This window comes from Condylura cristata, unplaced genomic scaffold, assembly GCF_000260355.1.
Source record: "Condylura cristata isolate star-nosed mole 26May11 unplaced genomic scaffold, ConCri1.0 scaffold00016, whole genome shotgun sequence".
Classification (NCBI taxonomy): Eukaryota; Metazoa; Chordata; class Mammalia; order Eulipotyphla; family Talpidae; genus Condylura; species Condylura cristata.
In genome coordinates this window covers 910,344-927,444 of record NW_004567117.1, presented here as the reverse complement: position 1 = coordinate 927,444, position 17,101 = coordinate 910,344, and the positions used below count along the sequence as shown (strand labels likewise).

Genomic DNA, 17,101 nt, shown 5'->3' with positions numbered 1-17,101 from the left:
TTCTGAGAAATGGCCCAAAGCAAGCATAATTTTGATAAATAGACCTCTGTTTCTTTTTCTATAACTCTGAATAAGAGTACATTACCAGCGCTGTTGTGTTTTTTCTACCCCAACTTATAATTTCCATGAAATGGCTTTCTTCTTATCCCCAGGCTTCTTGGGGTTTTAGATGGTTTCACATTATAGGACCCAGTCACTAGCTGGAGCTAGTCCTGTGTCAGAAGGGAAGAAGCATGAGGCCAGGGTTTTCAGTCAATCACTGTCCTGAAAAGACTTTATCTTAAAGAGGAAGTGAGAATGTTGTGGAGGTTGAGAAATGCTGTGGAGGTTGAGAAATGCTGTGGAGGTAAGAAATCACTTACCTTCATGATTTCTCCATTTCCTCTCTCCCATGGATCCCCTGGATTGTCAGTCAAGGGAGGTTCTTTTGATGTCGTTTTTTGGGAGTTCTCACACTCTGCCTCTTCCTGCTCTGTCTCACCAGCTTAGATTTCATGAACTTTAGCCATTGAACCTACAGTGCTGTATTCTGGAAAAGTGTCAGGAACAGCTCTCAGGAGAAGGCTCAGCAGGCTCAACAAGGCTATACTTTCTGACTCTGGAAAGCCAAGTGTGTGGATTCCTTGAGTGTACAAAGCGGTGGGCACTGGTGAATGGGGAATCTGCTGGCCCTTTTGTTATTGATATTCCTCTGTGTCTTTTTCTTGAGTGAATCGTCTTCTGAAGACTTGATTTTTTTAGTGGGGCATAAAATTATATAACATTGTCTTCTTTTTTTGAAGCACAGGCCCAGGTATTGAGCTGTGTTTTATGAGATTATGGAAAAGGGGTGCTTAATAGAACTGAGGAGGTACCAGGTCAGGTCCTGATCCAGGCTTCTTTCTTCCTTTGCCCTCAGAAGAGTGTGCTCAGTGACCCTTCTAGTTTCCTGGGTCATTGGCTGTTTTCCCACATATGGGTGGAGCTAAGAAAGTTAAAATTATCCTGAGGAGTGGAGGTGAGTTTATTAAAATTCTGTACTTTCTGTGTCACGGAACTGATGTTTTTAGTTTTTCTTGGCTTGAGTGGGAGAACTCTGTTGCCTCAGAGGCTAAGCAGGAGGGCGTGAAATGAGATAATGTTCAAGTTTACTGAATGATTTATGAGGGAGTGGGAATATATAATAAGTTCTGAATATAGATTTCAAGAGACTGTGACAATTTTTTGTAATGAATGAAGTTTTATTTTGTATTCTCTTATTTAAGTGATTTAAATATTTAAAAATTTCTATTAATTAAAACCAGTCCTTTAAAAGTCTAAAATACACACAAATTTCTTTGTAGTAAAAAAAATAATTTATATCTTAAGGATAACAGAAACTGAATATATACAGTCAACTGATATTTTAAACAGAACTTAAGTAAAATCTTACTTAGGAGAGTTAAAAATCATCAGTTTAAGAATAAAAATCTTAAAAATAATTTTTGTGATATATTTGTCAGGCAGTTACATTATATTTGTGCTTCATTTGACCTACTCAGGTTTTTCTATTTTGGTTGGGAATGAATTATTGACATGAATGGAAAATTGAAAACAAGGCACAAATTCTAACATTGACACTTTTTTTTGTGGATGTTTTTGTTTTTAATCATCAGTTGTTAGCTAAATGCAAGAGAAGTGTCAAGAATATTAAGTAAACAGCTTAAAAATTGACTTGGGTTACAAGTAAAATATGCAAATGCCCAGCAATGGAAAAATGGCTCCTTCATCATTTGGATATAACTTGGAGCTAAGTTTCTTTTTCTTTTGATATATTAATTTTGAGGCTCTGAGCTCTGCTCTGAAGGCTTGCACATGTTCTGTTGCTTCAGTGTTATAGTAACTAGAGATTAGCAAATCATATTTTTTTTCAATTTGGCTCATTTTAAAAAATGGTGTGTGCTTCCTCTCTCCCCACCCCCAAGTATGTTATACATACTCTGAAAATTCTTGGGCATGCCAAGATGAGGATCATGTGTTTCATGCTCACAAGGAGGTCATAGCTGAGTAGGAGAAATGAACTTTCACTTATAGATGAGATTAAGCAGATAGGGAGGATTGTCTGATATACTTACATGTGCATTTAGTATAAACATATATAATTTATATATCTCCCTATTTAATCACTAAATTAGATTTATTTCCTATTGATAAATGAAAATTATTACAGACGAATACATTAAAACAGTACTCACCAATTATGCCAATTTCCATGGGTCAGGAGTCTACGCTTTAGCTGGCCCTCTGCTCAGTATCTTAAAGGGATGTGGTCAAGTTGTTACCTTGTCACTGTTCTCACCTGGATGTGTGAGTGAGGCATAAGCTTGACCCTCGTAGGTCACTGTAGAATTCCACCCCACAGCACATTCACTGGCCTCGGTTCCTCAGATATCTGAACATTGATTTGAGAAAGACTGATAAGAACAGTCCTAATTAAGGAATGAAAGTTATGATTTAGACAAATTAGAGGTGGATTGTTTTTTTCTCTTAGTAAGTAGAAAATAGGAAGAGAAAGGAGTTTTTGTAGGTTCGCAATGTTGATAGGAATGAGTTATATAAAACCAGCCCTGTGTTTGAGTGGCTCTGCACAGGCCTCTCAGAGGGTCTTCTGGCTAGACACAATCATTTTTTAGTGTTGTATTTCTTAGCGTTGACCAGTCATTCAGGAGTGAAATGGTAGGAGCGGGCTTTGAGGGCCTAGTCGTTTGGAGAGCACACTGCAGCCCATAAGCTAGACAGGTGGTGGCTTACTCAACCTTGGACAAGAGTGAGAACTTACACATGGTGGACTGGGTACTGAGATGTGCCGGTGGTGTTTGGGGCAAAACTTGACTGAGTTTGCCTGTAACTGCTTATGAAGTCCCAGATGTTCACTTGCTTCAATAGGGGATGGTTTGATGCATGCAGGCTGTGCTCAACAAGTTGGGATGAGGATGCTGATGACAGATTGTATGAATTGGAACTGGACAATGTCTGGAACACCAAACAGGGTGGAGGTATGAAGACAGTTTGGCAGATGGGATCACATAGGCTGTCATCTAGTGGGGTTTTCACTACACTCCCACAAGATATGCATGTATTTCATGAGAGGAAAAGGAACTGTTGGACCTGCTCCCTTCACAGCCTTAGTTTGGCTGTGGCTAAAAGAGAAAACAAAAACAAACCAACAGTCCTAGTAAGGACACTGTCCATTCGTTTATGGTCTCTCATGGAACAAAAGGACTATATATTTGGAGGAACAAGTTGCCAGAGAGTTGATATGATTTCTTTTGCAGTTTAATCACATCCTTTCTCCCAGACTTTTTGCTGTACTTTTCTTTTCCTGCTCTTTATACTTGAGGCTTTTCTTTGTATTCTTATTTTATTCACTTTGGTATTTGAACCTTTGTTGTGACTGTCCTCCATTTTTTTTTTTTTTTTTTTGTAGTTTGGGGACCAGAATGGTGAAGTAAGAGAAACCAGGAAATGGGTCACTGAAATTCTTTATTTTTCCTTTTAGCAATTCAAGCTCTACATTTGTAACATTAATTTGCTGTCTCCGGATTGGACCATTCTCAAGAACTGACATTAACTTTCCTACAACATAAAAGGTGAGTAGAACTTAAGACTGATGGTTGTGATGTAAAATTTGTCATGCCTTTCACCATCCAGAAGTGGTGGTTCTCCCACAAAAATTAGAACGGTTTCTTGGGTGCCAAACTATCTTTCAGTTTAGTTTTTTTTTTTTTCTGATAGGAAAGTTGCATGAGTTAAGTGGGACTTTTTTTTTAATACAGGGCTTTATTCACAGTGGATCATGAATGTACATATACATGTTCTACATTTAGTAGAATGCCTGGAGAAAAATAATCTATTTTACTTGTATTTATTGCTGAGTCTGAGCACTTAATGCCCAGATAATTAGCACATTTGGATCAATGAGAAATGTGATTCCTTATTTTTCTTTCTAAGTTCTTTGCTTTGCTTGGTTTTCTGGTTTATAAAATGAGAGTAATAATGGGATTGCTGTGAGAAATAAATGAGCCACTCTAGTTAATGTAGTGACTGGCATGTAGCACGCACCAGCTAACATGCTAGATAAGTGTAAGTTTCTGTCTCTCAGCTATTGTGATGTAAAGTGTGCACATTTTTCTTTCTACATTTTGGTAGCATATATATAATGTATACTAAGCAGTGGGGGTCGACCTATTAATTTGCTGCATTTGGTTTTACATATGTACCTGTATATTTCTGTTTGGGGGAGTTGGGTGTGGACTGAATAGGCCTTAGGGTATCTGGAAATAGAAGATTAAATGCCATCTCTGTGTTTGGGTCCCCTCTGGACATCCTGAGACTTAAAAACCTGATGCAGAGCCAGCCCGCATAAGGAATCATCATAAAGATGCTGGGAAGGTACCGGGAGCCTCCTCTCCTGCCTCAGCTTACCCACTACAAGCATCTCACCTTAGGCATACCTCTGTACCTCTATGTTGTCAAATCTTAAGTGATTTTAGTGATTCCTGACCTAATTGCCAGACTGTGGGAGATGTCATACATATGAGAGTCTTCTGGAAAGTAAGAAATCTATAAAATACAAGATGCAGTATTTTCTTAAATTTTTAGACTGTAACCAGGTATGACTCATTGTTTATGCCAGACTGTAACAGAAATGTGAGCTTTATGTGGGCAACAGTAACCCTTCTTCCCTTCTGCTTACTTTTTTATCCAGACCCTAAAACAGTCCCTGGAATACAGGAAGAGTTCAGTAGATCTTTTGTCAAATGAGACGAGTTGTTGAAGAGGGCTCTCCTGGAGGCCCTCTCTGATCATCTCCATGCCTTTTAATTTATCATTGCTGTTTCAGTTAGGTGAAGTAGTTGGAGAATCAAGAAATTTAATATGCTCCCTCACTGAATCATGCAGACTTCTAACTTTAAATGGACTTTTTGCTTTGGAACCGTCCTACTGTTGTTAGTGCTAGGCATGCAGTGTGTGACAAGCCAAGCTTAGCTAGCAAGGAGTGCGGTGCCTACATTGTGGAGTGTGTGTGGTTCATGTGTTTCTATCCTGAGTAGATGTCACTGTCTGGTGGCTGAAAACTTGTAGTCCACTTGATGGACTCTTCTGGGGAGACGGAATGGTGTTACAGAGGAGGCACAGGCTGCATGTCTGATAGGTACTCAGTGCCTGCCAACATATGTTTCATTCATGTGATTCTCTATTACTTGACAAGAGAACATGATGTGGGGCCTCCCTAGTGTTGCAGAGGTTGAAGTCTCAGCACTATCAAGTGATCACCAGCCGCCCCAGCCAGAGAGCTAATCCAATTTTTTTTAAATTAAAGATTTATTTATTTATGCATACTGAACATGCCAGAGGTTCAGGGGTGGTGAGAGCATTCACCAGAGACAGAGCGGGGAGCAGAACAGGCAGACTGACAAAGTACACTGCTAAGGGGAGCAGCAAGTGAGACAGGAGAGGTCTGCCGCTCCATGTGGGTCACCTCCCTGGCAGAGTATCAAACGCCTGCTGAAGCAGCCACGGAGAGCTTCATAGTGCTGCTCTTTAACCCATTGTACCACCAGGAAGGGCCCCTAACACACAGTTAATGGCACAGCAGACCTATCCTGTCTCACTCCCTTCAGCAGTGTATTTCAGTATATCGGTCTGTTTCTGCTCCCCACTCTGTCTCTGGAGAATCTTCTAACTCCTTATACCTCGGGCCTACACCCCAGTTCTTGTATGCATAAATAAATAAAAATAAATCGTAAAAAAAAAAATAAAGCGTTTATTTACAATTGGAAAGAAATGGAAACAACTCAAATGCCCAAAAGCAGATGACTGGATTAAAAAGATGTGGTACATATACACAATGGAATATTACTCAGCAACCAAAAAAGATAAAAACATGCCTTTTGCAGCAACATGTATGGTGCTAGAAAAGATCATGCTTAGTAAAATAAGCCAGAAAGAAAAGGAAAAATACTGGATGGTTTTTTAAACCATACTGCTATGGTTTTACTCATAGCAGGAGTATAAAGGACCAGGCAAGAATATAATAATAACAATGAGCAAGTATATACAAGAGACATTTTACGGGGGTGGAGTAGGGAATGGGATTAAAAGAGTTGTGGGGAGGGAAGTACACTGGACTGTGGTAATGGAACACAGGTGATTTGGTGATGGGAAGCCCACGGGGATTACAACTGAGGTGGAAAAATAGCACAAAATGATGTAAAAATAAGCTATTATATTACTTAAAAAAAAATTAAGCACATGATGGGTGAACATCCCTATCCTCCCTGGCTGGCTGATTATTGGTGAGTTCCACTAATTTTCTTCCATAATTTGGCACTTCCTTGAATTGGGAGGTGGTAACTCATCTCTACTGGGGCCAAGAGAAGGTGGGACAGCTTAGTTTCTCTTTCATCACCTCATTCATATTGAGTTGTTTTGGCTTTGTTCACCAAAAATGAAACTGTTTTGAAGTAGAATTTTATTGGGTAACTAAAAACACCACTGAACCATGCCAGTAAGAACTGTGCATCTTGATGTATAAAATACTGACAAAATTACATGTAACTCTAGCAAATTATATAAGTGCCTGATTTCTTCTACGGATGGGCATATCTCATCCTATTAGCTATTTTAAGCAACTTTCAAAGTTGTCAGTGGAAAACGTTTTCTTGACTACATTACTGTATATGGATACAAATTAAATACAAAGTTGTGTCAGTCTTGAATGTCAGGGCAGTTAAAGTCAGATCTTTGTCCACAGACTGCATGTAACTTTCTTTGTACATTTTGTTTCCCAGCTCATACTTGAATTCAGTGTTGTAAGACTTTTGCACTTCTAAACAAGAGTATTACAGCTGACTCTCCTGGAATTTATATTTCCTCTGTTACCTATAAAGTTTCCCTCTTAAAACTCATGCCTGGACTAGGAGATGGTGCTGGTAAGATGGACAGGTAGCATTCTGCCATCCTCTGCTTCCTGAGAGTGTGCCTACTTACTGTGTGTGGCGATTTCTGAACTTGGTTTCAGAGTGGCACTGGGTACCCAGATTTAGTGCGGGGGGGTGAGAGGACTCACAAGAGAGTGGGGAAAAGAACAGTCACATCTACTGAAATATATTGCTGAGGGTTGCAGCAGGCGTGACATGAGAGGTCTGCTGCGCCATGGGTGTTACCTCCCTGGTGGGTGGGATGGAACTCCTGCTGCATCTATCTTGAGAGCACTGTCTTTAACCCTTGCACCAGCAGGGAGTCCCAGCTTTTCTTTTTTTTAAATGGAAGAGTATTAATCCTGTAGAATTATTGTGAAAATGCCAAATTCAGCATTTGATGCACAGTAGAGCTATATAAATGATTGGCTCTTATTTTCATCCAAATGCTAGGTCTTACCAAGGACCATGTACTGACCAAGTCAGAGGGAGAGGAGCAGAGGCTTGGGTCTGTCTCTCTGTCCTCTCTTAGGATGATGGGGGTTTGCTAAGGGACTTCATGAGACACCTTGCTAGAGCCAGGTGGTGGGCCTCTGGTGATTCTTGAGCACAAGGCTTCTGGGATGTGCAAAAAGGCATCATCAAGTCCAAGGCATATTTGTCTAATTTCCTGTCTTCGTGAGAGAAGGAAACCAAGATTTAGAGCTGACTGGCTCAGAAGGGGGAAAGTCCCACCTACAATTTTGGTTTCTTCTGATGTCCTAAGGGAATCTCAGGTGAACCGTGAGGATTTGGGAGCCATGTGATAGCTTGAGGTGTGTGGTACCAGGGAGGAGATGCTATAACAGTTGAAAAAATAACTAGATACAGGTTATATACCCCCAGCCTAAGCTGAGGCTGTAAATTCTGGACTGCAGTGGGCTGGGGTCAGCCAGAGGCTGCACTGAAATATCACATCCTGTGGGGAGTCAAGTATTGGTGGCAGGAGTCTCTGTGGCCTTCTGGTGTCATTAGGGGAGTGACTACAAGGCTCCCCATGGGGGGGTCTAGGGCTGGATCCCAGGTAGACTGGTTCTTGATGCCTTGTGGCTTCTGAAAGGGTTACTGGGTTCTTTCTTCTTCATGCAGACTTCCACCTCTGTTTCCTCTCATTTTCTCCTCTTCGTCCTTACTTCCTGCCCACTCCAAGGCTGTAAACTCAAGTCAGGAAACTCAAGTCAGCTACATCTCGCTACTTTCCCCTTATTTTTCAATGTTAAGGTTTAAAGTGGCAGTGAGGAAAATTGAAATTTGGCCTGGCTACCAGCAATGCTCTGTGCCATGTTTGACAGATTGAATTAAAAGAGCCAAAAAACAAAAGATCCAGCAATGTAAAGAGAAAGGCCAGGAAGCAAGAATGTTGCTTTTAGAGGCTGGGAATAGAAACTTGTGACCACTGTCATTTCTCTCTGTAGCCTGGGACGTTGGGATTTCTCTATAATGGATCCTGTCATTACATTATTAGGTTGTATTATTTTCTTATTAAGTAGACATTCAGAGCTATATCATAGAAACACCTTTATGTTTTGCTTTAAACTCAAAACATGCTAGCAGCTTTGTCAGTTGCTATCTAGCACAATAGCATCACACTGTTAAAAAGCAAATTTCCCACCTAAAATTTTGTGGGGGGTATAAGGTTGGGGAGGCATGGAGAAGAGCATAAAAATAAATGTTTCAAAGATTCTGGATTGCTTGGTGGCATGTGTATTTTTCCATGGTGCGTGAGGTTAGAAATAGCATTGCTTTTTATGGGATTCTTAGCGGCAGCTCAGAAATTTGGCTTTGCGGTCTCAGTCTCTCTCTGTGGGTGGGAAGCTTATGCAGCACTGTGGGGTGAGGGGCGCAGTGCCTGACAGTGTGCTCTGCTGCTCTGCCATCTCTGTCTGTCTTCCTGCCTCTCCACCCCCCGCCCCACTGGGTTTCACCCGGATGAATAGCACTCATGTGTGAAATGTGCTTACCAAGGTCAGGTTCTTGTGACAACTTGCCTGTGGCATCTGATGCCAGTTGTAACAGACTGAGTCTCAGCAGTGCCTACAAAGTCACATTGGTACTCTGGTGAGGACAGGTGCCGGGAGCAGGTATCGGAATCTGGGAGGGGGCACACTGCAGGGCTGCCCTGTATCAGTCTGGCTGGACCTTTTGAGTCTGTTAGATGACCGCCCCTTACAGTTTGATAGCAATAAGGTAGATGGCTGACCCCCTTCAAGAGGTGTCACTAAGCAATCTTGAAATTATCAGAATTATGGGATTCTGAAAATGGAGGTAGGGGACCAAATTCAGCACAGAAGGAGATGGAAGGAGACAGCTACGGGGACAGAGGTTTTTAATTCCCAGGAGGCAAGACATATGTGGATTCCTTGGAATGATGCCTGTTCCTGTAGAGAAAGCCAGGGCTTTCATGGGATTTCTGGTAAGATTTTGACCTTCAATAAGGGTAAGAGTGTTCACAATATAACATGAGATGTGATGTTCATTTAACTTAGGAAAATTATTTTGGAAAGGTAGCAGGTAGTGAGTGTGGGCAGAGGGAGACATTGACAAGATTGAAGAGGACAGGCAGAGGGAGGAGAGGGATCCAATTATAAATTATGTAACCTAGCAACATAGAGGGGGATTACTGAAGATTTTATTCGTGTTTTTCCTTGTAGACTTTCATCTTGAATTTCATTTAATGTATGTTTATGCATTGGGGATGACTTCTGCTGAAGGTGCCTAGTGTTCTTGGTTACCTTTGTAAACTCAGTGCTTGGGACAGATACCTGCTATTCACAGCCTATCTGGAGTCTGTGTGGATTCAAGCTGATGTTGAATAATTTCCCACTTCTTTACCCAGTTACACTTTGTCATGTTTCTCCATGTACTTCTGTACTGGGAAGTCAGGAGACACAGTTGTTCAGAGGAGAATGTAGAAAAACTCCAGTAACGAGTGCTTCATCTCAGTCACACAGCACATCATGGACTCAGCAGTTCCCTTGGTGGTGTCATCAGTCTGATTGCGCCAGACATGTTTGGGAGTCAGGATTGCTGAATAAGATAACTTCCCATAGGAATCATTACAACTGCCAAATGCTCTTGTAGAAGAGGTTGCCTGGGACATGTCAGGGTTCACACTGCTTGGGCTACATATTCGAATTGGGAACAGAAGTTTTTCTGTTGAAAAACTTCACAGGAGTGACTGAGAAGAAGGGAAACCATGGTGATTTGGGCTTTTCAGTCACAATTCATGTGTCTTCCAAGACCAGCAGGCTGGAGAGATGGACCATTAGAGCAGGGCAGACACATCCTAAAACTCTGAGATCCAAGTGCTGCTGACTTTTTAAAAGTTGCAAAGCTGCGACACATAATGCAGGTACTGTTCTGTTGTGCCAGCACTTCATTTTGTATTGTTAGTATTGTTATATTCCAAGAATAATGGTGCTCTTAGTTTTACTGACTCCCAGACTTGGTATGAACTTCATTAACCCTAACCCTCTAAAATTGAAAGTTCTACCTGTGCAACTTCCATTTAGTTTGGCAATTGCCAAACATCTCTCTCCTCATTTTTCCATACCCCATTGATTTTTAAAAGTAAGAAAATGCACTGAGAATCTCGAATCATTTGAGAAAAAAAAATTGTTTTACAGATTCAGGTGGACTGTGAAGTGTTCTTGTTGCCAGATGCCAGTTCTGGCTGCTCATCAGATGAGAGCCTGTACTCTCTCTGGAAGGAAAGCTGGCAGGTGTGGGTGATGGCGATGAGAAGGTGGTGGGCTTACAGGCTCTGAACAACCATTGTGTCTTCTCAAGCTCAGTGTGGTGGGATGCTGGGAGCGGGGTCACTCAGGTCTGACTTGCTGGCCTCTGACTGCTTTTCTTGAAGCACAATGTGCCTCATGAAAGTTTTGAGGCAACACCAACTTTTTGCAGAGCTTGCTTCTCTGGCCGGTGCAGGAACCAGCTAGTCCATCCATGGTACCTGCCATGGGGCATTTATAATTATGATATGAGAATTTGTTTTTAGTTTCTGTGCTCCTGTATTCTGAAGAATACACTAGAAGAGCAGGGGGAAAGACTAAGGTAAAAGGATAAAACAAAACAACATGCTATAGGAATGCACTCACATTTTTAGCACTTTGGAAGAGATAAGGATTTTTTTTGACTCATCATTAAAAGAACTTGTTCCCACTTTGCAGTGTAATACTTGTCAGTTACTTTTTTTTTTTTTATCTTTAGTGGATTCTCAAATGTTCAATTCCTCCTTTTTAAAAAAAATGTTCTGAAATACACATAACATGGAAAAATTGGAATCCTTATTCACAGTCAGTGGGATGAAAAATGATACAGCTGTTGTGGAAAACAGTATTGTTTTAGCCATTGTTATGTGTAAAGTTCAGCCATACTTTTTTTGTACGTTCACATTATTGTACAGTCATTAGCACCATCCATTTCCAGAACTATGTTCATCTTGAAAAACTTAAACTCTACCATAAATGATAATTCCTCAACTCCCTTACCCCAACAACTGGCAACCTCCATTCCACTTTTTATCTCTGTAAACTTAACTGTTCTTGGTGCCTCATATAATTGGGATCATATTGCTTTTGTGTTTTGTTACTGACTTATATAACTTAGTGAAATGTCCTCAAATCTCTTCCATGTTGTAGTATATGTTTGAATTTCCTTCTTTCCTTTTAGGGCTGAAAAATATTCTCTTACATGGATTTAGGATATTTTGTTTATCCATATAACCACCAATGGACGCTTGGCTTACTTCAAGTGTCTTTTGGCTATTAATATAATGCTTCTCTGAACACAAGGTACAAATATGTGTTCAAGTCCCTGCTTTCAGTTCTTTTGGATGTCTTTTTTTTTTTTTTAATAAAATTAAACCCTTTAACATTTACTTTTCTTCAAGTTCATTTTCCTGTTAGACACCATTAGAAATACAAAAGAAGTGTGGAAATTATAATTTACAAATCTGAACTGATTAAAGGGTTAAAAGACCATAGATGAGGAAAGCAGAGCTAGCCTCTACTTCCTGTTGTATTGTTTCTGGTAAAAATTCAGTAAGCTTTCATTGGAATGGCTCTTAACAAGATATGCATATCTTTTAGGTTTTAGGTTTGTGGTATCAGATTATCACAGTGCATTCTCTGTAGCATGCTGGGTTGCAATAGCAGTCTACCTAGTAACCTCCACTCTGTTAATGTATGAGGTGACTTATTAAGAAAAGACATAAAACTTATCATGTGAGAGGGGTAGAGGTATAGAGAAGTTCCTCTCAATCTCTAGAAGATTTTCATTTTCAAAACTATGTGAAGCTATGAGTCACTAAGACAGACTTGTTGGAAGAGGAGCAGTGTGAAAAGAGGGGTTGTGGCCAGTTGTGACACAATTTATCCTTCACATAAATACTGAACTCCAGCTATGTGCTGGGGCTGTGGACACAAAGGTGAATGGGAAACAGTATGCCTTGCACAGGGACTCATGGTGTGATGGAGATCCCTAAGGTGGGTCTCATAGCCCATAGTCACATGTCTTTAGCACATTGAATTGAATCAAGGAGAGGCTGACAAGGAGAGTTGGGGTCATCAGCAAGATCATAACAAAGGTATAGATCAAAGACAAAACAAGCTTTCTTACCTAAGAGATTTTCCCTATTATGCAAAGTATTTCCTGTCTATACCTGGATGATCCTGTCTATACCAGGCCTGTTACAACTCACACTCATTTGTGTGTGTGTTTGTGTGTATAATCCAAAAAGAAATAGTACATTTTATAATCAGCTTTTAATTTGAGCGATTTTGACCAATAAACTTCTGGTTCCAAAATTACCCAACTTAATATCTTGTCTTCTTCCTGTAACTACTCAGAAGTACATTTATGACTTATACCTCAGTAAAGCTGGGGAAGAAAAAAAAGACTTTCACTTCATCTCTACATGCAGTTTGAAAGATTTCATTATTGGTATTCTGACATTAGATAATTGGAAACACTTAAAAACTTTGTAATCAATCCTCTTTCATAAATGCATTTTAATGAATATTATATTATTAACATATTACTAAAAGTAAGAATAAAATAGATTTTGTATTCTGTATCTTCTGGGTTGGATTTGATATAGACATGTGAAAAATGACCCCTTGCATACTCTTTGTATAATGAACTCTTGGTCTGTGTACATTCATTATTTTCTTGCCCCATGTCCTAGTTCTGATGACTTGGGTCTGTTTTGCTGTTTCTTATATTTTCCTCCATGATTTGGCCTGTGACATGGAGGAGGTACTCAAATTCTTACTGCTATTGATACTGCTATTTTAATTTCACTGGAACTTAGTACGGGTGAATGGAGAAACACTTCTTATGAGAAGTGGATTTAGTCTTAAGTTAAAATTGGGTAATTGAATATTTCAGGAAAAATGCTAGTAATTAAAATAAACTGCCTGAAATTAAGAATAATTAATGAAAGAGCAGTGAAAGAAACACTGATGATACTAGGTCAATACAGAGAAAATTGTTAAAAAAATTATCAAAGGCAGAAAGACTGTGGCAAAACATACCTGCATAATTAGCATTAATTTAATCATTCAAATTTTTAAAACGCTATGATAGACCTAGAAGATGTAAGAAAAATGCCCAGGCATGGTTGTCATTTTCTTTAAAATGGTTACTCAATTCCATGAAGAAGTTAGAATGAGAACAATTATCAATTTATATTCTTACCACACTTTTAACTGAAGGTTTACTTCTATAGTGATTTGACTTCTGTTCTGTGGTTTTTTTTTTTTAACCAATAAAACATAGCGCTTTTTCATTTCCTCCACTAACTGTAAATATAATATAATCCAGAATAAGATGGGTAAATTTACTTTCAGATGACTCAAGTTAGGTGGTCTTTTTTAAACTGCCCAAATTGCACCCAAAAAAGTCTGTCCCATTTCTTTTTAAAGTTTTTCTTTCAACACGAGTTTATTGAAATTGAAAGGTTTACTTTGGTCATTCATATTAAAATTGCTTACACTAAAACTATCTCAAGCTTACAAAGGAAAATTTAACTGATAATAGATATATAATGACTATTTCACACTAAAAATGCTGAGATAGTACAATTTCAATAATCTTAAAGAAAATTAAGGAATTAGCACAATATTGTGATTATAGATGAAAAACACTTTTGAAACCATTGCTACAAGGTGAATTAAGGGCTACAAGAACAGCCCTGCCAAACTTGGCAATGGACCATCCCTTCTGCATTTTGGTCACTAACAAAGTAATAAGACCTACTGATACAAGTGTCCTAACTTACAAGCTTTAAAATCTCACCTAGAAAAAAAGTAAACAAGTATAGAATTTTGGCAGAAGAACTGAAACACTGGAAACAGCAGCATCCAAGTCTTTGGGCATTTTGGCTCTTGAGAGCTTTTGGAAACACTAGTTGAACCTCATAAGGCACTTAAGCTTTGTTCTGCTTTGTAGCCATTCAGAGTACTCCATTAATTGGTATTTTCCACAGTAACATAGTCATAAGGGTCACCAGTTTGTTCCTAAACTAAGCTTGTTTAGTTGTTGTTTTAAATATGCTCTGAGTTTGCATCATATTCTGAGTTCTACAAGTAAAACAATTCAGCTCCAGAATGCATAATAGTTTACTTCTTAGATATTTAAATCAAATTGAATCCATTTTTCCCATTTCTCTTCATTGGGTAGCTGGATAAGCTGAGGGAATGAGCAATTACATGAGGCATATTCATCCATATTCATTCAAATTGTGATGACTCTTATAGGGTTAGAAACAATAATTACAGAGTGTAGCACGCTGTACTGTTCAAGGATTAATAAATGTGTAAATATAAGCAAGATTTGGTTTGGCTAATTACTTGTCTAATCATTTAACTTCAAACTTCCAGGAGTGTCATTTCTAATTTACAGTTGAATAAAGTACATTGACTCCATCTTTTGGGGAGTTACTAGAGAGAGCATAAATAGAAATATGATTAAGAATTGCTACTTGTCTACTGTAATACTTTGTAAAGTAAAGGGCAGAGAAATCATTGATACAACTACGTGGGGACCAGCTATGTTAGCTCTGTTCAGTTTCAAACCCAGCTGTGTGCAGTCCTGAGCATTGGGACAACCATGGACAGACAGTTGTGGAGCAAAGAAGATTGTAGATCAACAGATGTAGACTCTTTCTTGCTGACGTTAGGCACTTGAGCTTTTAGGGGTAAAGAATCATGCTCAAGAATAGGCTTCCTCCCACCTAAGGAAGAATCACACTCTAACTCAGCTTTTCATGGGAGTGTCAGTGGGCACATGAAAGGTGCAGCAGCCTCTGAGGGAACTGCTGGGCATTCTGTTATACTCATTGTAGGACAAAAATCACGCCTGGCTGTGTGTGCATGTACCTCTCTCATGTTCAGCTGTACAGTTCTGGTGCTTCAGTAGATGTGATGAGCTCAGAAACTGGTGGGCAATACCCCTGGGGAAGAGCTTTAATCTTCCTAATTGAATGTGTATACCTGGAGAAGCAAACAGCATTTAAATAGTTGATTACCTCCCCTATGTTAATAGGGACATCTCTTCCTTCCACTGATTATTTTCAGAGTAGATAACTCTGGTTCCCCATGTTGCTCAGGGACTTCAGTACCATGATCTTTGAAGAGAAAGAATTGGGGATTCCTTCCATTTCATGGTACTCATGGAAAAGTGTTAATACTCCAGGTTACCTAAAATGTTTAGCTTGTAGTCAGTGATGACTGATTAATTCTACGTTTTGACTTGGAGTGCCCAGATTAAACATTATTTCTCCGTGTGTCTGTGAGGGTGTTTTCAAATGAAATTAGCATTTGAATCAGTGGAATCAAGCAAAAATTTTGTTTTTCCCATTGGTTGGGCATCATCCAATCCATTGAAGATCTGAATAGAATAAAAGGGAGAGGAAGGAAGAGTCTGCCCATTTTGTTTCCTGTCTGCCTTTTAGACCTGGGACATTGGTCTTCTGCACCTTCATCTGGGATTTATACCACTGACTTCCCTGACTTTAATGCCTTTGGATTTGCATTGACATTAGCATTATACCACTACCTTTTCTTGGTCTACAGTTTCCAGCTTGCAGATTGTGGAATTTCTCAGCTTTCATGATAGGGTGAGCCAATTCTTAATAACCAGTTAATCTCTCTATCTCTCTGACATACACACACACACATACACACACACGTACATGTATTCTGTTGTGTGTGTATCCTGTTGGTTTTATTCTCCAAATATAGTCAGTTTAAGAATTTGTTACAACAGTCATTAATCATCCACTATTTCAACAGCCAATTCTTTGCATATCTAATTTATTTTGGATAAAATAATCCTGAAGCCATTAGAACACTCCTCAGATTTTACTTGACCAGAAGAACTGATAGCTATTAAAGTTTCTATTTATTAGCTTTCTTCGATTTTCTATTTTCTGGACAGGTATTCTTTAAAAAAACAAAACAAAACAGGATTTGAGTTTGTTATGGCATTTTGTGACCTATTTATTACTGTATAAGTATGTACATATTTACTTTTCAACATGTACCAAAATCAGAGTATATTCAAAGATTTTGTTGTCTACCATCAGATACATGGCCAACTCTGTGGACAGCAGCAAAACACTTAGATATAAAACTAAATTAGAAGTCAAACACCGAGAATATTCTAAGAAGTTCTGATATAACCAGAAAAATGAAAATGCCTTTTATTAAAACATTTAAGCCATTACTGATTTATGCCAACCTCTTTCCTCTAAGCTAAAAATATGAGACCCTGGTGCACATTGGATTGTCTTTGCCAGCTCCATTGAACAAATCTGGTGACCTTGCCCTGTTGCCTGCCCCTGAGAAAAGTCAGCCCTTACAAGGCCAGATCTGTGTCAGTCATCACAGATGGGGATTTTAATTTCCAGAGAATAATTACATTCTGAGATATTTTCTCAGTTTGTAGGCAATAAAAATTTACTTGAAATGAAAAGGAACTGTCTGTCAAGACTATTTGGAGTTTGGGTCTCAGAGTCACAAGATAGCTTCTCAAGAGAGTATGTCTGGATCGGAGCTTAATACCCAGTGAACGCTGATTCCCCTCCCCTTGGCCAGATTTTGTTGGCTGAC

General features: G+C 39.2%; 1 protein-coding gene across 1 annotated transcript in view; it reads left to right on the top strand.

Moving 5' to 3' along the window:
- Positions 1-17,101, top strand: part of LDLRAD4 (low density lipoprotein receptor class A domain containing 4) — a 486,732-nt gene that overhangs the window by 64,788 nt on the left and 404,843 nt on the right. Inside the window, exon 2 of the mRNA XM_012725845.1 lies at positions 3,518-3,608. The gene's annotated coding sequence lies outside the window, so the exon portion shown is untranslated. The remainder of the gene's footprint in view (positions 1-3,517; positions 3,609-17,101) is intronic.